At 42.5% G+C, this 21,621-nt stretch overlaps 1 long non-coding RNA gene across 2 annotated transcripts in view; it reads left to right on the forward strand.

The window, feature by feature from the left end:
* Positions 1-21,298, forward strand: part of LOC135444238 (uncharacterized) — a 79,083-nt gene extending 57,785 nt beyond the window's left edge. Inside the window, exons 3-6 of one of the 2 annotated variants that reach the window (XR_010439185.1) lie at positions 7,832-8,004; positions 12,590-12,878; positions 13,600-14,638; positions 15,224-21,298. This is a non-coding gene — a long non-coding RNA (uncharacterized LOC135444238). Of the gene's footprint in view, positions 1-7,831; positions 8,005-12,589; positions 12,879-13,599 lie in introns of both variants that reach the window. The other variant, XR_010439184.1, reaches the window with a different exon arrangement.
* Positions 21,299-21,621: the final 323 nt, after the last annotated feature.

Consider the following 21,621-nt stretch of genomic DNA (forward strand, 5'->3'; position numbering starts at 1 on the left):
TTAAGCTTTGGTGTAAGCACCAATGTGGGTGAGGAGTGGGTGCCCCATACCCTTGTGTTGGTTCTGTGAATGTGAGGGTAACCACCAGCTGGGGTTGGATGAGGGGAGATACCATCTTACAGGAGCACAAACTAAGTGAATTGGTGGTAAAGCCCTGCATATCTCTCAGGTTTAAGCTTAAAGCTCTTTACAGGCTCCTGAGAAACAAATTTCATGGTGCTGCTGTCAGGTTTTATAGCTAAGTGATTAATCCTTGGTCTGTTAATAAGGCAGCTAATGCACGATGTTTTCCTCAGTCATATAATGTGGCATCAGCCATGTAAAGTGTCTCCAGCCCAGACTGGCAGGGTCTTGTCTGCACCTCTGGGCACAATACACACACAGCAGGACATCTGTGAAGACAGAGAGGTGCAAAGCCTTCAGGGATCACAGAAATTCTTGCTGATTTTGTTTGGCATGGGGTGCATTCAGGAGTGATCTGCCTGGGGTGGCAGCACAGTCTGTGTAACTCTGTCTGAAAGCCATGGCCTGAACTGTGGTCTCTGAGCCCTCCCTAAATCTGCACTTGGGCTGGGCTCTGCTTCCCTTGGCACAAACAAGGGAGCTCAACAGGCTGCACCATTTCCCTAAGGACCCAAAAAAAGTGAATGCTGGAAATGCTCTTTTTTGAAATATTAGTAGTTGACAGCTCCTGCCAAGCATTAGCAGGCCAGTAAAATCTCTCTACATAAATTGTGTTGTAATTAGTGTGATTTGTTTAATGTCACCTTGTCTGGCTGTCTGAGAAACTGTCTCAAAATATGAAAACACTGCACTTCTCTGTTGTGAGAGTGGACTCTGACTTCACTAAGACATTTTTATTTCTCGCCGTTTTTTTACCATGGCCTTTTCCAATCACTCAAACTGAGAGCCTAAGCTAAGTTAGGTAAGAGGAAAATAAGGCATAGTAACAAAAAGCATAACATTTTCTTGACAAAAGTAATACAATAATAATTAAAGGATGTTGTATTTCAGTGGCAGGACAACACAGCAAAAATCATTCTGATAGCCCAAAAACCATTATGATAACCTCACCTCTCTATTTCTTCCCCTTGTCTGGGTGCAAACAAGGGGAAGAAATAGAGAGGTGAGAGGAGAAAGTAATTTGCTTGCTGGGAAGGTGTGTTAGGGTCTGACCTTTCTCCCCAATGTCCCTCAGCTCCTGTGCTGGTCTCACTGGGCTGCACACCCAGGTCTGAAGGGCTGACATGAGTGAATAATGGCAATTTTCCACAAGGTGGCAACAAGGAGAGCAATAGGAAAGCAGTTGAGGGGCACTGGAAAGTCTAAGAGAGGAACTGGGTAGCAGCACTGTGGCTTCCCGATGGACTCCAACACATTAGGAAAGGTCCCAGTTTGAATCTGGTCCCATCCATCATAGCCCAGAAAAAGCTCATGGCAGGCAAAACAGGAGGAGTAACAACCAGGTCTTAGCCTTGGTTGTTGAAACCTGAAAATAACTGTTGAAACCTGAAAATAACTCTTATCTTCCCCATCCCATGAGCATCATCACCAATCTGAGGAACAGAAAGGACAATAAAAAGACTGGGGAGCCTTTTCAAGCATGAGAAGTATCTTGAGATGAGAAAGGTGCAGAAGGAGCATTGGATGCCCAGCTTAGCAACCTCATTTTTAAGCTTTAATCTTTCTTCCAAATGTTTTGCTTTTATTCCAACTAATTGAACAAATGTCTTAAAATTCACAACACAAACTGAATTTGATTAAATCTAGCTTGGTTCATATGATAAAGCACTGCAGTTAGAATGCAGCTAGAAAAATACATTATGCTAGGACAAATAAGTACGGTTAACTTCAATAAGAGCTGAGGTAAATTGCTTTTTGCGTGAGATGTGCAATTTTACCTCAGTACAGCTTTAATCAAAGTAAAATATAGGAGAAGGGGAAAAAAACCAAACCCTTACAATGTAATGTTTTGTCTACCAGCTACTCAGTAACATTTTAGTTTAAGTTGCTAAATAAAGCCCAGGCTACACATTATCTGTCCCCAGTTAGTATGTAAACAATTAAGGCAATATCTGGCTATGGAATAATTTATAACAGATAAAATAAAACCCAGAGATGTGTATGAAAATTTTCCATCAGAAGCTTGTCTGCCACCAAAAATTTTACTGAAAGGGGAAGAATGAAAATAAATACAGGTATTTAAATGGAATTTGTAATTCGCACTTAGGTGAGTATTCTCACAGCCACATGAAAAAGATTGTAAATTAAGTACAGCAAATAAATTGGATAAAAAATATCAACCTTGCATCTGTGGGAAGGAATGTTGCTGTTTTCTCCTCAGTAGTCCACAGCTGATATTATGTTATCCATTATTATTGTGTGGATATTTTGTGGATATAATACAGGTGCTTCAAATTCCCACTTAAAAGGGCATTGCAGCCTGCCTTCCCTCTAGGGAGGACCTGCCCCTTTTCCAGGGGGCTGACGCTGGAGTGCTGCTGCTGTTCCCTGCTTTGCCTGGATGGATGCCTGCTTGTGGCAGAGCAGGATCCCCTGCTCCCCCTTTCTCACAGGGCTATGGCTGGAGCTGTACCTCCAGTTAGGACACAGCAGGAAGCTGGGGTGGCACGGTCCACATGCTGGGAAAAACCTTGATCTTTGATTCCACCTGGGACTACAGCCCCTGTGGCCAGGATGGGAGGATACTGACAAGCAGCTTCCAAAAAAGCCTCAGAAGGGTTTTGCTTTCCCATATTTCTGCATCCCACAGGAATACACTGCCTAGCATGCAGTACACATGGGAGACACACTGTCCAAAGGGACACCTGATCATATTAAAAGTGGATGACACACCAGTGACAGCCTGCTCTGCTCACTGCAAGGCTCCTTTAGCTCACACACCCTCTCTTTCTGCAAGCTGCAGGTTCCCCCTCAGCTTGCCAGCTGGGCAGCCAGTGTAACCATAGAGCAGGAAACAGCACTGGAGGGTAGGAGTCATCAAAGCTTGTGCTGGTGAATCATCAAGCTGCAGGCTTCCGAGACAAAAAAAAAAAAAAAAAAAAAAAATACAATCCACCTACACATCTGTCTTCCATGGAGAAAATGTAGGGAAGTTTTCTGACTTCATGGTCTGTGTTGTGCTGCCCATAAGCTTCATGACTGCATAGGGAGAACTGAACCCACTGCAAACCTGTGCCTCAGCAGTGGCTGTGCAAGGATGACAGGGGCCTGCTGCCTTTATCATGGTGTTCAGAGTAACTCCTTGGCCCCCCATCCTGTAATCCAACTGAGGGAGGGAATGGAATTTGGGTTTAAGCCACCAATTCAGAAAGGATCTGCAGGGATGATGATTTAGCAACCTGGAGAGCCACCAGGAATGCCTCAAGAGAATTAGTAAGGCAGTTCTCACCACCCTGTCAGCTGAGGTAAGAATAGACTAAAGCAAATGTGTAAAGCCTTGATTATATCAAGTGTTTGGTAGAGGCAAGATAAGGGTTCATTAGATAGCAGGCAATCTGGGCAGTCTAGCACTGAGGACCACATAAACTTGTTTCACATAGACAGAAAGAATTTGTTGTCTTACCATTCAACATGCTTTTTTTTACTGAGTATCCCACCAAAAACCATCTTCATTTGAATTTTATGTGAGAATCTTAGCTTCTTGGAGGCAAGAAGAAGGAGGGACATGACACCCTCAATAGTCTGCAAGTTCAGAAGTGTTTTGCAGAGAAACTAATTCTGGGATGATGGAAAGGTGCTGTGTGCCCTCAGGCATCCTTTGCACTCAGTGCAGAGCTCAAGGGAGACTGTGCATGTCAGCCTAACTTTGAGCCCCACGCTTTGACCCTGAGGTGTAAGGTTGCTTTGGCTGTGGGACAGGAGAGCAGAGAAGAGAGGCAGGCACTTCCCTCCAGGGGCATTCCATAGCAGGCCACAGTCCTGTGTTGGGACACTTGGCCAGGCAGAAATTCCAGCTTGGGAATCAGGCATTCTCCTGGTCAGGAAGAAGACATGGAGATGTGAACAAGCTGGTTCCTCTCAGTGCACAGAGAGGGCCTCATGAGCTAAATTATACCTGGGTTTGCACCCTTGCCAACAGACTACTAAATCTCCTTTATGGCTGGCCCTGGAAAGAAAAGGGGGAGGGAAAGTGACCAATCAGCCCCTTTGCAGAGGTCAGTGAACAGTTGCAGTTGCCTTTTACTGTCTTCCAAAGCTGTGGGAACCCTGGAAGCCAAACCCACTCCAGGGGTAGCCTGAGATGGGAGCATAGCCCATCTGAGAAGGTGTGGGAATACCAAAGGGAAATACAGATGATTTCTGCTTTGGAAGAGGCTCTCTGCCTCCCTTGGGATGGTCCTAGTGCCTCTTTGTATGGCCACGTGCTTCCTGATTTCACAGGGAGCCCTGGATTAGTTCTCAGGAAGAAAATGGCTTGGTAAAGGCTCAGAGACAACCACATTTTCCTGCCTTCTCCTCTTCCCTGTGTCCTCATTCCTGGCACATTGCAGAGCACAGCCCCTGTATCCTCATGCCAGAAGCCCAGTATGGAGGGGATACAGCAGCTGTGGGAAAAGCAGGGCTTTCTGCTGCTCCCAGGACAGGCTGAGCACTTCTCACTGATTTTGGTTCCCTGGGCATGGCCTCTGCTACTCTGGCCATGCCTTATCCTGAGGTAGAAATGCCTCCCATGCCAAGGGAGGTGTTTTCACACAGGGACTTGGACTCATGCTGTAACAACCCACCTTGCTTCTCCTATATTTGGAGACTGTCTAAAGGAGTGAAGCGCGTGCATCTGACTCCAGCTGAAATTCAGCAAATTTTGCTTCTTCAGAAAACGTATCTTTGCAACTACAGGATAAATTTTAATCCACCACATCCAATGACCCATGTGCTGCTCATATTAGGAGTTCTTGAGGACAGACATGAGTATTCCCTTCTGTGTAGCACCTCCTCTTTATCCTCAGCTGCCTTCTTTCAACAAAGGATCTACCATCTCCATCTCTTGGGTATCCACCAAACTTTTCCACTCCATGTTTTCAGCCATGGTTTATTCACATCCCTCTTATTAGACCCAGAGATTTTTTTTTCTCTTTACAACCCCTCAGTTTTATTAGTGCACGAATGTGTTGGCTGTGTGTGCCAACAGAGGCCTGCACGTGATGGGATTTAACTGGGAGCATTTCACCCGGCCAGATCAGAATCTGCCTCCTCTTGATGGCACACATATCACTGCCTCAAAATTCAGTACTTCATGTAATTTTGATTCTGACAGTAAAGGCTGCACTGAAATCTCATCTGGGCTTGTTAGTGATATATTGACTTAAAATACCCTGCTTTGAAGAAGGCTAGGAAAGCAAAGCAAGAAAAACTCAAGTCTTCCACTGAAAGCCAGGCCTTTCAAGGGAGAATGAGCAGTTTGTGTAATAGAAGCATTTCCAGTCCAAGGGAGACAGATACTGTGTATTTCAACAAAGCCAAAATATTTCTGTTTATGTAGTCTTAATAGTTCATGTTTTAGTAAGTGTAGCTCGTGCCACAGTCTGAAGCCACATTGGTAAAAAACAATCACTCACCTCTTGCTGTCTATTACCAGGTCCTTGCTGCAGCCTCCAAACAGTTTAAACTATGCTGGTTGTAAAAGAACTTAGAAAATTTTCCCAGTGCAGGCAAGCTTGAAGAGGGCAGTTTATTGCAATTCATGTAAGTGAAAAATACATGACATTAAGTTGCTTCCCAGAGGCATTGCTAAATGAATAATGGATAAACAATGTCAGTGACCCCCCTGTCACTGAGGCACAAAACTGAGGCACAATAAAAAAGAACAGCAGTGGCTGAAGGCTTCATTCAGCCTGGTGGGGAACTTCCCAGTAGAAGGAGTCCCAAACAGAGAGGTATCTGGCACTGCTTTATATGGAGATTGCTTTCCCCACGACCACTCATTTCGCTATAAATTTCTTCTGCTCTGCAGATTTACACAGTACAAATATGTAACAGGGAAGGAATATAAACTCTGTCTTTGTGGTATCGCTGGCTCACATATTGCAGCTCAGCAGTCATGGACAGCATCCAGCATTAACACTCAAAGGGACCTGCCATATTTATGACTTCTCCAGCCTCACAAGAGCAAGAAAGGCTGGCAGAGAGTGATTGAAGCACAGCTGAATGAAATGCATAGAATAAAGCGGGCAAAAATAAAATCGTTTAAAGTTTGAATTCCTAGAGAAATGAGATCTATGCAATGCAACTTGTCTGGGCAAGGATGTATGTATGGTGGGTTGCTCTTTCCACAAATCCCACACCATAGTTTGATTCTGCTCAGTTGCTGCCAATGACTTTTAAGAGGAGAATGTCAGCAGTCTTGGAGGCAATTCAGTTGGTCCATCATGGATGGAAACAGATGCTTATGCCTAATAAGCTTATGCTAACAAATTCACCATCATTAGGCATCAGACTACAAAAAGAGGGTAAAGGTTTTTGAAGCTGCACTCACCTATTCCATAGCCTACAAATCTTCCCCTCTATGGCTTAAACTGGCTGAAAAATATCTCTGTGTGTGTTTCAAATTTGCCAGCTTCTCCAGGAAAAAAAATTTTGATATACAGGACATCTGGGAAGATGTGACCACAGTCACAGAGTCTTATTCTTCTGCCACCTTCTGATTTCTCTGAAACCATCTGCAGATGCAGTTGCTCCTCTGTGGGGGCAAGGCTGCCATCACCCAGCCCAGGCTTTGCTGAGGGCACAGTGTGTGCTGCTGCTTGTGATTTACACCAGTGCACATGCACTATGGAGAGGGTCCTTGAATTTATAGTGTCTGTTCAGGGTTCTGGGCAAGCAGAGAAAGTGAACATCACCGTATCTATAAGTTTGGCAACGAGCATTGGGAAGGTTTTCCAAGCTGTGTTCTGCCACACAATGAATGATTTTTTTTCCCCACAAACATAACTAGCAAAATTTGTTTTGGGGAGGAGGGAGAAGTTCAGTAATATATAGTCAGACATTGTTTTGCAAGATCAACCATTTTATACATATCCAAATGAACTGTTTCCATTAAGAAGATCCCCAAATATACTGATTTCCACACTAGGTAAAGAAATTCTAATAATGAATGCAATGACATCAAAGACAGCCCATTACCTGTGTTTATAATTAATGTGATCTTGGTGTAGCAGTGATGAATGAGTATTTACTGCTTTTTATTGCAACCAATAGTGGTACCCAGGTTTTTGCACCTACTTTCTTAATGGAAGAGAGGGAAAATTGCAAAACAGTGGCTAATATCAAATGCCTCCATCCAGAGAAAGCTGTGAACATACTGTCTGATGTTCAGAGGTGAAAAAGCACCAACAGTTTCCATTTCATCACTCTTTAAATCAGATCACTTGTTCAGGCGCTGCTGTGATTGATAATGCCAGTGTTTGCTTCAGGAATGTTCAGGCTCACACCTCTGTGAAGAATATCCAGGACTAGGAAAGAGGTTTTGGCCTACACTGCATCAGAATGAAGTGGAGCTCACACTGTGGCACTGATTATTTCAGGTCTGTGGAATTGAAGAAAGTTCTCTCTCACCACACGAGGTATCAGCTTTCACTCAAAACCCTCCCAAACAGTAAAAACTTTTGACTTGATTGCAGCTGCTAAAGCAGGATTAAATGTGTAACCAGTGTGTGTGAAGTGAGATCCCTTTGACTCTAAAGAGAGCCTCAAGCAATGATTCAAAACTACATGAACTTTCAACTTCAGTTCACTCAGGGCCGTGGGGTCTTCAGTTGTAAGCTGTGTTTTTCCAAGCTTTTTTTTTCTTTGTCTTTTTCCTTTGCTACAGGGTTCATTATTTTTCAGAGGATGGGTCTTTCTGCCCTGCAGGGATCTATCTATCACTGCTGACTCTCTGCATCTTCTCCACATGGAAGAAGTAATTGGATTGTATTTTCTGCACACGACCAAGACAGCAGGGAAACCCACAGCTGTAAGCCAGAGAACCAAGCTGTCTAGAGAGTAAGTAAGTGATGCCTAAGAAAATGAAATGTCTGGGTCTAACCACAAGATCTTTCCTTTCTTTCCATGGAGGATCTGGGACATGCTGAACTGCATTCACCAGACTGCTTAGGAAGGTGAGCTCTTCAAGGAGCAGTGGAAAACATGAACACTCAAATAATCCCTTCAAAAATGCTGTCCAGAGGCATTAAATCATGTGACTATACAAAACAATAAGTATGTTGTAGGATGCTAATTGTATGGGACATTTCATAAAGTTACAGTGCAATTATTGCAAAATCCAGTGGCTTTTTTACACTGCCAGGGCCTCCATATGCTACCACATGCCTGATGTATATGACTATGCAGGAGTGACTGCAACACCTCAGCCCATAAAAAAGGCAAAAAAAGTGATCTTATTTTATATATTTTCAGATTGTGTTGCATTTGTTATTACTATAAGGCTGCAAAATGCTACGTTATAGTCTTAAACATTATGCTGTTTCTTTTTTTCCCTAAGAACACCAAAATCCTGACATTATTATATTTGGGGAAAGTGATGGGATTGACAAGGCTTTATGCTGTTAGTCTTTAAGAGTTTAGTAGATGTATTACTTTCCTTCAAATGAATGCCTGCTTGTCATTGTCAGCCTTCTACTGTTCGTCCCCTCCCCACCTCCTTAGATCCAAGCCTAAAAAAAGAATCTCTTTGGAGCTTGATGTGTTGCTTGTAGCTATGTTAGAGGAACTGTACTATTCTGGGAACACTCAGGCTCTTCCAGCTCTTCCAGCAGAAACACCATGCAGGGTTTTCATCTCAGCCTTAAGGACTTTCACTGGTCTCCTATCAAGCCTCACCTGCCAAATCCCAAGTGCCATAGGGAAGGAACTGCACTGCACCAAAATGTCAGCCCCAAACTTGTGCTTATCATCATCTTCTTCATCATCATCGTCATCATTGTCATTGTCATCATCATCGTCAGGGTTCCCATGCAGACTGATTTGTGTGTTTCTCTCCAAGAAATATTTTATCAATCTTGACTGGAATAAAAGCAGTGACACAGGAGGAACACTGTCTGCTATTATTTTCCACTTATAAAGAACACAAATCTGCATGATGAGCCAAATTCTCCTATTGCAAAGGTTATTTGTTACATGAAGTAGCTAAAACAGCAGAAAGAACCCATTCCTGGAATTTATGAGGAAAAAAAATTTCTTTAGAGCAGCAAAACACCACAATTGTCCCACTCAGCATATTAACACCCACAGTAGTGATGGCAGTTGCAAAAATGTGGGGGAGTATATGATTAAATCAGTATTTCTTAAATAGTTTTGGAGTGTGCAAGCTGATATTTTGGAACAATAATGGAGAACGTACAGTCTTCTGAGCTGTCAGACTTTCTGAGGGGGCAGATTCAAAGGTCTTGCGTCACTTAATGCCTCCCAGTCTCCAGATTAATGGAAGAGGGGCAAACAGACAGGATGTTGTACTTGCAAGCTGGATGAATTATGATTTGTTTTCTTTTTCCTTTTTTTTTTTAAGAAAAAACATAATTTAAATGCTGCTGTCATGGAATACTAAAATTACACAGTGCCATAAACAGATTTCTTATGAATAATAAGAGCTGGTGCATATACGCATGCAGGTATTTGTGTTGTAATTTAAAACATAACATCACCACAAGCTAAACAGGTTTAGGAAACTTCTGTGAGAGAAATTCTTTACCTCAGGAAGAGGATCCATGATAATGAAAATCAATGTGGCAGACAGAAATAGCATTTAAACCTTTACTAGCAAGATATGACACATCAAAGGAGTTAAATTGATCTTCCAGCCTTCTGTCCCAAATATTGCTGCAGCAAGATGAGCCTCCCTTTCTTTGTGCTGACAGCTACACAATGTTCCTGTCCCCATCAGTGCACATTGCATGCTGTCATTGCCACCACCCTCTCTCCATCTCCAGGCATCTGAGCTACAGTGAAAGATTTGGATTAACAGGAGCAGAGTTTTGCATGGGCAGTGATGCTGTGAAATCAATGAAACCCAAGAAATGTGGACCCTGAGCTTGTGAGCAGCCACAGACACTGGAATATCAGTAAGCAGCATGACTGAGGCTAAACTTGGTATCATAACAAAGCGTGGATCTAAATAAAAGCTGCCTTAAACTCCCTGGAGGTTTGGTACTTCTACATGAGAACTTGTCAGAGACTAGCTCTCCTACAGAAACAGCCATACCAAATATAGTGTGCTGGAGTAAATGCAAGAGGCAGTGCTGAAAGAACACTAAAATTGTTTTACTTTCTTGCTTTCTTTCTTTTTTTTTTTTTTTCATGGATGCTATATCTTAAGGGATTTGTGTATTTGCCCTCTAGCTCTGTGATTCCCTCAGTTATTGATACAACACAGCCATTTTCAGAAGCTCCAGGTCTTTCTGAAGGCCATGTTTTGCATTGAGAAACTCCGTCATGACCCAGCCCCAGAGAAGCTGGTGAGCAAGTTGCTCTCTCAGAAGTCTTTCAGCCACCAGGAGACCCCAATTATGTCACCTTGTCTGCTGGTCTGCTGCTGGGGAGTTGCATAGTTAGCTTTGATTTAGCTGTGTGCTCATGCAGGCAGCAAGGTGCAGCTAGGACAGGAAGGAGCCAGACACAATAATACAACATTACCCACTTTACCACAATGGTGTCTTTTTATAGAATGGTAGAATGGCTTAGGCTGGGAGACCCCTTAAAGACTATTCAATTCCAACACCCATGGACATCATCTGGTTCCATGGGCGGGACACCTTCCACTGGACCATTTTCTGGCAAACTTCCCTGCTGCACCTTCCCTCCTGCTCTGTTCAGGATGGCACATGTTCCTCATGCAGCTGCTGTGACCTGCAGGAAATTTGCAAGCATGCCAAGCTGCAGGACCTGTAAAGACAGCAAAGAAGTGGCCTTACCTGGAAGCGTAGGTACACCAAAGCTCAAGGCAAAGCTCTCCTGGTTCAAAGAATCCTGGATTTGCACCTGTGGGTTTTAAAGCACAGCAGGCAGTAGCACTTACAGGAAGTTTAATTCTTTGGGCTTTTTTATTCCACACAGTCTTCCTCCTCTTCATCTTCTTTTAAATTTTTTTTTTAGTTTGGAGTTGCTCCAACTTTAGCACACAAAGCAGAATATAGTGAGCCCCTCATATGTCAGTACAAAACCCTTGCTAGAAATGGTTTTGATTGAAGCCAGGCCAGCTCTCACCTGTCCCAGTCCCACACTCTTTCAGCACCCCTGAGGGGCGACCTTGCTGGAAAACTCTGCAAGCCCCTGAGTCTGGCACAGCTCCGTGGCAAGCCAGAATAAAGCACAGCCACACTCCTCAATTCCCCTCTGGGCTGTGAGAGGGATAAGATGTCCCAGCAGTTTTGTGTCTGTACAGAGTACATTTGCACACTGCAAAGTGTGGATCTTGCTTGCCATGGGGAGGGACAGAAACCGAGCAATACCTTCCCTAATGACCCCTGCTATAACACACCCCTGTGGGTGCCAGAGGGAGGTCAGCCTAAATAAAAGCAAGGCTTTGGACGGCTAAAAACCAGGAGATGTCCTAGAAGAGGGTGCATGCCTCTGAATGAGGGATGAGCTATCTATGGCCACCCGCGCTGCAGAGATCACCTGACGCATCAAACATCGTCAGCAATCTCATCTATAAGCCCACGCCTTTATGTTTTAAAGTAATATTCTGAATAATAGGAGTACACTCATTCTTGGAAAGAGTAGAACACGTAGGATCTTTTCTATTTCAGTGTTAGAAAAAAGAAGGGGACAAAGCACCAGGAATTATTGTTTCTTAGCTGAACTCTTGTAGACTGAGTTTTGGTCCTGAGTGGGGTGGTTTTGTGTGACACAGTGGTAAATTTCTGAACAAAGAACTTCATAATACAGAGACAATGCTTGTAAGAAGCTTTTAACTCTAGGTGTGCTGGCGGTCATTTTGAAAACTTCTGATATCTTTTCTTTTCTTCTCACAGCAGTGCTTGCAAATGGATTGAAATCTTCCATGGGGATTTCTGTAACAAAGTGGGTAAAAATTTAAGTGCTTTGTAATCTCTGTGGGAAGAGATAGTATCAGGTAGGGCAGGTAATTTGAATTACTTAGGGCAATGATGCTTTTGAAAGCCTTACTTCACTCTTGTGAAAACTAGTTGGTAGCAAAATTACATTCCAAAAGCTTCTCTGCATACTCCCCTAATGAACTTCTGATTTACATGCAGTTTGTAGATATGACTTCTTTCTCCTAATGTCATTTTCTTCCTTTTATTCAAGGCAGATTTCTGGTTTAGGGGGAAATATTATGTAGCGTGTATAGCCGCTGTGGAGGAATTATTGCAAATACCTCATTTGTAATCCTTTTGTTCTCCCACTCTGAAACCCCACGACTCACTTCTCCATGGAGGAGAGGATATTGTGTTTGACTTATTACAAAGCCTAAAGCATTCTTAGGATTAACTGCAGCTAATCACTAAAAATATGCCTTCTCATTTTGGAACTGTTGTGGCTCTTCAACATGGGAAAAGTGCTTCCTACTTAAAAATCTATTTTACCTTTAATTTTTGTTTCCCTCCCAAAGGCTGGGCCTGGGCCTCACCAGCATGCCTAATAATGTCACCAGGAGTAAGGACATGAGGAGAATGAGTTGTCTCATACCCAGAAGTGAAACATGCCAGTACAAAGATAAAAACCAAAAGTGACTGGACCTCAGACAAAGGAGGAGAAGGGAAGTTGTTGAGGTCCCCACACAGATGTCTGATTAAAAGCCCACCAAAGTGCATTTGAAACTGTGTCACAGCTCAGCCTCTTCTCCCCAGTGCCTGTGGAGGCAGCTTCCAGCATGACACATCCTATCTTTGACTCATCAGGTAAGGCTGGGATATCAGTATGAAAACTGGGCAAATATTGACTTCTTTTTACACACAGAAACTTTCTTGTACCTATGAAGCAATATATTTATGTAATGTTTCCAGCTTACACATGACTATGGGCTGGAATGAATAGTTTTTTGAAGGATAATTCTGAAGAAAGTGATGTCAGATACTGTCAGTGCTGGAGTTTAAAAAACTGATGGCTAATCTAGTGTTTTCCAATAAGCCACCCTGATTTACAGCCTGGAATAAAAGTTGTCTCCAAAAGTAAGTGAAATAAACTTGTATTTCAAGTCATAAACAAACTACATGAGAGGTTGGGATAGGAACAATATCCCTTTCTGACACCTTACTTTATAACTATGCAATGTGAAACTGCTTGCATCTTTCTCTGAAGGGTCTAGTCTGGGCACTTTTAGATACTAGGTAAGTAATTTTTAAAATGTATAGATTCTCCAACTTCTTTCAATGGAAATGTAAGTTTCAAGAATATTTTACACTTGGTCAATTGCTATGTAGAGACGAAGAACTTCATTTCCTCAATCACATTTCATAATTGCATTAGAAGGAGTACACAGATGCCCAGGGACCAATGAACCACACGAGCAAAACCATGAGACAACTTAGACCAGGAATCAGATTCTGTCTGACAGTTTTCTAACACCTGGTGTGTTTTAATCAATGCTTGATTTTTGCCCTTTTTTTTTTTTAATTGCAGAAGACATGCTTCAATTCAGCTAGAAAACAGGAACTTAGGAAAGAGCTTGAAAGTCTGTGGCAAGCCTATAAGGACTGATGTACAACACAATTGTAAAGTTTAATTCTAGACTGAAAATCAATGAATATACAAAGATTCATATTTCTAAGAAAACAAAGACATAAATCTACAGCCATTTTGACAAATGATGTGCAGATTTCTCCTGGGGAACATGCAAAGAAGGCCCACACCTACGGAAAGGCTGTCCCAAGATTATGTCACCTACATGTATCATGAAGGAATTTTCTTCTTGGCTGCTCAGAGGAGGATTTTTAACATTTGCCTTTCATTTACTCCACAACATTTCATTTCTGAGTAACTTGTACTCCTTCACACCATTTTAATTTGATGGCATGTACGAGTAATGCAGAGACTTTTCTTTCCTAAGGGAAATTAAGAAAATAATTCATTCTTTCGCTCAGTAACTCAACTGAATTCAATTTGGGTTCATTCTTTTAGGAAAGGTGTTTACCTAATTCTATCAATTAAAATATGGAAGGAAAATGTCAATGATCCTGACCATCTTGTCATCACAATTCTTAGTTCTTTCATGCCATGCTTCTTCCACAGAGACTTTAATTTTGCCGAGGGAAAAGCTAACATAAAGACTTAGAAGGCTTAAATCACACATCTAATTTCTGCATGTTACTAAATACTAACACATACTATGTGCATGGAACAAAATTTCAGGAAACCAGTTTTCACACTGATTTGGTTTTTTGAGCTCATTTGTAAGGTTTTAATTTTATTTTGTTTTCTTACATTTACTTCGATATACATTTGCCAGATGAATTGCATGCACAGAAAAAGGTGTAACAAAAGGGCAGAAGTATCAGCTGCTTTATGTGCTTCTAAGAGACAGAGAAAGAACATTATTTGGAAATTTCTGTGGCACAGGGCCGTGCTGGCAGCTGCTGATCTCATTCCTATCCCTTACATGTGGTTGTTAACACAAGGACGCATGTGGGAATGGCTGAGGACTGGAGAGGCCGTGACCAAAGTGAGTATTGATTCTCTTTTTCCTTGGTGTGGCTGCCTGTGTAGAAAACACCAATCGGTAGGACAGTCTGAGAGAAGGCTGAATGAATTAATGGAGGAGAGGACCCTCTCAAAGCTACTGAACACACAGAAAATCAGCCTGGCTTGGGGTGTGTCTGGGCTGCAAGTGCTTTGCAGTAGTGAGGAGAGTCTGCTTGCAATTCTCCGGTCTCACGCTCCTCGTTCCAGCATCAGCTCTAGGGCTTTAGCATTAGCTGTTCTTATTTCATTATGCTTTTATTTACTGTTGGCTGGAGAGGAGGGCTGGAAGCTGCCCAGAGTGCTGGCTGCAGCCGCCGAGAGACCTCTCTTTCCCCAGGGCTGGCTGCAGCACAGAATTGATGGGTGCTGAGTAAATGTGTTTCATATCCAGAGCAAATTTTCCTGAGTGCCTAAATGGCTTGAAACTGCAGGTTCTGTTGGCCAAGATCAAGTAACTTGTTTGGGAGATTGCTTCCAGTTAGTTTTCTCTCTTTTTGTCTCTCTCTCTGTGTTTGTGCATTTTCAATTATGTATCATTTAGCTCCACTTTGTTTTATTTCAGCAGGCAAGGAACAGTGAGCTTCAAAACTGCAGGATACCTTGAAATCTTTTAACTTCAAACATTCTGTCTCTGATAGAAAAACACGTATTTCCTTTTTAATTCTCAATCATGTTAACTGGTACTGGTGACTTTGTACCCACAAGCACAGAACACTAGATGGATAGACTGCAGCAAAACGAGTTACACGTTGTATTTAGAAACAAGTACCTTTAAAAAATTTACCTGTCTGCCAAGACTTGGAAAAACGAGCAAGCAAGTTCAGCTCAGTACACAGAGCAGTTCCTCACTGCCTGACTCTCCTCATGGCTTCTGGGAATGCCTGGCATGTCAGGTAACACACGCTGAGCAAGAGCCAAAAAGCCTTTCTTGCTTGTAAAAATGAAACAAACACCTTGTTGGAAAACAGCTCTTTTCAGAGGCATTGCAGCTGTGGATGATGCTGTAGCCACTCTTCTCAGCCATCAGGCAGTGCCTACCAGGGACCAGCTTTCAGCAGTGTCAGTAGGTAAGCTGTATAACAAGGATAGGTCCAGCTGTCCTGTGCCAGCGCATCCTACCTTTCTCCATTGCACAAACAACACACACTAACAGCAAACATTTGCATGAAACAAGCAGTGATGAAATATACCTATTTAATTGTTCACAGTCCACTAAATCAAGAGAGCCCCACCCTGCACTGTTTTGACCTCCAGTTCTTTCCTGACTCATCTGCAGCTCTGCTGTTTCATGGTGGGAGATCTTTCAGTTCTGGCTTTGCCCTGCCTGTAGCATCTGGTGCTGTTCTCTCCTAGTGTGACTGCTCCTGGCTGCCCTTTTCTGAGGAAAAGAGATGATTTTTTGAGGCTGTGGTGATCTGGTATGGCAGGTGCTGTACAGTCTCAGATAGGAGGTCTTGACTAGCAGAGCTTCCTGTCTGCTCAAGAGCTCGCAAGCTGAATGCCTTTGTAACCTCCTCCTGGGCTTGGGGGTGGCATCAGGTGCTGGGGCTCTTTCACACTGCAGAGCTTGTAACATCTGGCTGATGCCATGGGTTATAGCAATAAATGACACCACACACAACAAACATCTCCAGGGCTTTCTCCAACTTCAGTCTCTAATCTCTCAGGCTTCCTGTGCCCCGTATCTGTCTATAATGCTTTCAAAATGACAATCCTAGTGATTTTGACATGAAGGATTCATGTGAAGCTGGTGCTGAGGCTGGTAAGAGGCTGCCCTGACCCTCTGGGCCTGGGAGTGTCACATTCTCTCTGTGTATGAACTGAAAGTGGAGAGGGTACAGAAGGGTCAGACAGACATCCATACAACCCTGCTTTCCTCTGTGTCATGGGACTTTTGTACACAATTGGCAATTACAGATGTAGCCCTGAGACTCACACCAAGCTTCTGACCTGTTGTCACACACTATTTTATGCAGTATGTCATATCCAACATGACTGTAATGTCTTCTGTCTTACTCACATCCAGCTCTGTCTCCTGCTTTTTTTAACTTCTCTCCCAGGAATTTCTCTTAGGCAGTCTTTTCTTCCATTATTCAGACTCAAATCACTTTTCACCACTGTTTTTTCCACATCAAAGCCTGTAGCCTCACCCCCTTTGCACTTAGGCCTCCCAAAAGCCTGGAAAGCTTCTGAGGAAGCTGGTCTCTGTGGAGCTGGGGCAATGAGCTGGGGTGGCTGAACACGTTCCTGTTATTGAAAGCAAACAGACCTGTCCGCGCTTTTCATTCCCTCCCCCCAGGGATTTGGCTGGGCTATCTCCCTGCCAGTTCACTGTTTTCCCTGTCTGACAGTGTTTGCTGTGGGCAGTCATGCTTGGCCAGAGGATATGCTCCATGGCTCTGCTCAGGCAAGCCTGTCTCCCACATGTTTGGGGTATGTTGTGTGAAGAATATCAGACCTCTGCTGGAGCTACTGGGTGGCTCCCTGAGAGAGATGCTGGGAGTCAGCACAGGCACACCCTGCAGTGCCCACTGTGGGCTGTAGTGATGCCAGAGCCTCCCTTCTGGGCTGTAAAGGTTTTGCAAACAGCCCTTCTGTGTGGTTCTCTGTGCAGCACATCTGGCTTGCTGTATTCCAGAGACATTGCTGGGCACAACCCTCGCCTCACCTGAGAGCTTTGGAGGCCCAGTGACATGTGTTACACTTGTCTGAGAGCTCAGCAGTGACCTCTTTGTGATGCTGGCTGATCTCTCCAGGGCTGGATCTGTTTCTCTCAATAATTTCGCTTGCACTCTGGAATCCCACAAGCAGCTCTTGTTTTTAATCAGGGGCTCCATAATGTCTCCAAAGATATGTGTAGTGTCAGAGATCTTACATCTGAAACATAAGGCTCAATTGCCTCATATTTTTATTTTTGGTTTTGAGCACAATTACTGAGTCCCTCTACAGTCTTATTGTGTCCAGGTCAGGTCTTCAAATAACTTTCTTGATGGTTCAATTGCTCCATGTATTATTTTGAAAATAATAAGTGACTCTCTCAAGCCACTTCTTGTCCTTTTAGTGCAGTGAGACAGTGAAAAGTTTTACTTCCATGTTTTCTCACTCTTTCATGGCCAACTACACGTATCAATTCCCTGCTCATGTAAACACTTCAAACTGGCTTTTTGAGCTCTCAGTGGCTCAAGTCCCTTCTGGCAGTTCATCTGCTCCATTCCCAGAGTGTCTTTTTGTGTTTACTGCACTGGCTGATGACATAAACTCTGTCCCACCTCTCAGAAAGGGACAGTTTATCTCCAGCTGCAGCTCATCCCTTTGGAACAGCACTGATACTGATGTTAATAAGAGAGAAATCCTGTTTGAGTCTGTAGCAAACATCCCTCAGGTAGCTGCAGCAAATGAGGAAATATTTAAAGGTGAGCTATGTCCTAATATCATCTGTTGGAAAGGACTTTATGTTTCATATATTTCATGTTATTGCTCTGAAAGACTAAATGCAGGAGCACATTTCCAATTGAAATGCTTGTGGAAATTAAATCCATGTTTAAATGAATTTGAAACTTTTAATGCAAAATTGAGCACTTAGAAATTTTGCATCAACTCCAACTTAATTAAAATTAATAAGGTTTCAGAGAGTTTTAGTTGGGATAGATGAAGAAAGAATTTGGCCTTAAATGTGTAATTAAAATACAATTACATTGGAAGGAAGTAATTACTGAGGTTGTACCTCAAAAGCATACCTAATGGGCTATCAGGAGAAAAGGTTTATGTGTTTGGTTCACCAGCTATATAAGATATAAAAGGATGTAGTCACTGAAAGAGAGAGATATTTGCAAGATCATTTAGGTAGATAGTAGCAGCTCTTTTATGGTCAAATCATTCTGGCTATGTTTAGGAAGGGGACCACTTCATCTTAGTTTGGGGTGCACAAGCACCTCCATAAGTTTTCCTTCTGACGCATTTAATTGTTTCCCAGCCCTCTCATGGGCTGCGAGAGAAGGAAGTGTTCTCCAACCAGTGTCAGACATCTCTGGATGAGGAAAAAGTTAGTGCTGAAAGACCTCAGCTGTCTGATTTTAGGAACTCTTTGACAAAGGACTTCTCAAAGTGAAAGACCTAATCTGACCCTGGTTAAAATCATGGAAGGAATGTGGAATCTCTTGGTCCCTGCACCAGTCTGTATGAAGCCCTGAGCATAGAACCAGAACTGTGGTGTCAGTTTTTCATAAACTTAAACTTGGTGGTTTTTTTACATTGTTGCCCTGGCACACCTATGAAAAATGATTTAATAAATATGACATTCCACAACAAGCACAAAACAGACAGCTTTGGGAGTTAGAGCTGAAGTGTGAGCATTAAAAGTGAAGCCACTTTGTACTTTGTGGAGACAGAACAATCCATCATGCGTTTGATTTGTTTTGTTTGGATTTTTTTTTTTGGGGCGGGAGGGATGTAATGTGATAGGTTTTGGTTTTGGAGTCAGTGGAGAGGTTTCTGTTGGCTATACTGAAGTTTGGATTAGGTTCATGGAAATAAATGAATTCTATTTTATCATAAACAAGATAGATAGTCAAAGATGCAAGGTTCATAGGCCCATTTGGATCAGCTCCTTTCCAAAGGTTCAGAGTCATTGATTGCATCGAATGGCCTGGAACACCTGGGTGTAACCTTGAGTTTAAATCACATCAAGATGATTTGATTGTAAGTTCTTGATTTATACTTGTTTCTTCACATAACTTTGTGAGGTGTTAAAATGTGATTTTTACAAGTTCAGTGTGTTTTGTAGAATTGTGGGAGGGGAAATGTGTGGTGTCCCCTGTGGTACAGTATCAAACACAGTGCAAGTAGCCTGATGTTTTAATCAACAGATACATGCCCTTGGCAAAGAAGTGATTTTAGCACTTAGTGAAATGCACTCTGCTGAACTGTTGACATTCAGTTCACAGTCAAACTTTTATTGGTGAAGAGAAACACACCCTTTGTATTGAAGATTTAGCTCAGTAAAATAAAATCTGGTGACAGAAATTTCTCTCCACCCTTACACTCCCTGCAGCAATGTTTGTTACATGGATAAGAAACATGTAGAGCTTGACTTAACCTTTTTTACACCCAAACCAGATGTCTTCAGTAATACTCAACCAGGATATTTTTCAACTTTTTAAAATTTTTATTTTAATTATTTCTATTTTTAATGCAATACTGAAGATGTGGGATTGTCAGTGTTGTGGTACTTCATCACCTAAAATTGTTTCCACATTAGAGCTCCCAAAGAAGCCTGAGAAGGGGTGTTTGATATATGACATTATCAGCACTTGTCAACAGTGCAGGACTGAGTGAACTCAGCCTGCTGTGGCTGCAATAGCACAAGCACTTCCTTCCCTTAAATAGTTTCTTTCTCTTCCCCCAGGTCTTGTAGCAGCTCACACCTGAAAAAGCAGCCTTTATATCTTCCTCAAGCTAATTAAATTCAGATTCAAGCAGAGGAGCAATATTGCTAAGTGTCCTTTTGTTAACTTGCTGGTCTCTGAAGATTCTCACATTTCAACCTAAGTGGCAGCAGAGTTCTCAGCCATGGAAACCACATCTGGAGAAATCCCACCTCTCAAAATCACAGAGCTCTTAAGGATTTACATGGGATGACATTAACTACTAGGGTCAAATAAATGTACTGAAAACATACTCCCAATCACAAAGGTCACTGAAAAGCCACTCAGGTTTGGCTTATGCTGAGTTCTGCCTTTTTGTACCCATACGAAACATTTTTTAATGCTTTCCAGAGGATAAATTCGTCAAAGCAACTAATGGCCTGAAGTACACTGCTGAAGCAGGGAAAGACTGTGCTTATGTCCACACAGCATCAATATCAGCATATTTTCAGTGTGACTTACCTCCTGCAATCTTCCCCCAGAGGCACTGGTGGAGCAGGTGCTGTCAAATGGAGAGCATCATGATGGCTGAGCCCTGTTGAAAGTGTCCAGAGGCTGGATGGAGCTTATTCACCTGTATTTTACACCAAGTTTGGAACAATGTGGTTTAATCGATATGCTGGTTTTCAGCCAAATCTTGGACTCGATGATCTTGGAGGTCATTTCCAACCCTAATGATTCTATGAATATAGGTATCCACTGACAGACATCTGTGTCATTCAGTTTACAGGATTGTCCAAGTGCTAGAGATTTATATTTTGTATCCTTTACAAAATTAAAAGACATCTTTAGTCTAAGTGTTTAATTTGTAACCCCTGTAACAAGACTTGTATGAGTTATGTCCAAGAATATCAGGATTAGGCAACAGTTTTGCACAGGGATGTGGGATAATGCTTACTTCCTTTTTTCCTTTTTTTCTTTTACTCATTAAAGGTGAAACACAAATCTGTGCATTTTTAAGCAGCTCTCTGAAATTTCATGTCTTTATAATTACAATCTATCGTACTGAAAACGAAATCTGAAATTAGACATAAAAATCACAATATTACCAGTCCTGGATTTAAGGCTTATATTGCTGTGAATTTCTATGAAAATATTTAAGAATCAATTTAAATGCTAATGGACTTGTTTGCCATAAAACTAGGCAATAGTCACACTCAATAGCTGCTTCAGAGCCATAGTATGGGTCTTCCCTTCACTGGACTTCACTTGTGACATTAAATTTAGAGATGTTGCTGTGTATCATAGACCTATGCAAAAGGGGAGGGGGGGCAGGGGGAGGGAGGGGTGGTTTTCTGAAACCCTGCAGAAGCAACTTCTCAAAACCTGAAATTGCTCATGTGGACTTTGAAAATCTGATTGTAGAGCCAGACATGAATCCTAAGAATTAAAGACAGAAGTACTTGTGTCTTCCTGCCCTGTACTTGGTGACTTGCTGCGGTCACCAGGTTTGCATGTGGGATGTCCTCTATAGTTCACACACTTCAAAACTGGATTCCTCTGCCAGCTTTGTGCAGTTCCTTTGGGCTGCACTTTTTGG

The sequence above is a fragment of the Zonotrichia leucophrys genome, chromosome 2, assembly GCF_028769735.1.
Source record: "Zonotrichia leucophrys gambelii isolate GWCS_2022_RI chromosome 2, RI_Zleu_2.0, whole genome shotgun sequence".
Classification (NCBI taxonomy): Eukaryota; Metazoa; Chordata; class Aves; order Passeriformes; family Passerellidae; genus Zonotrichia; species Zonotrichia leucophrys.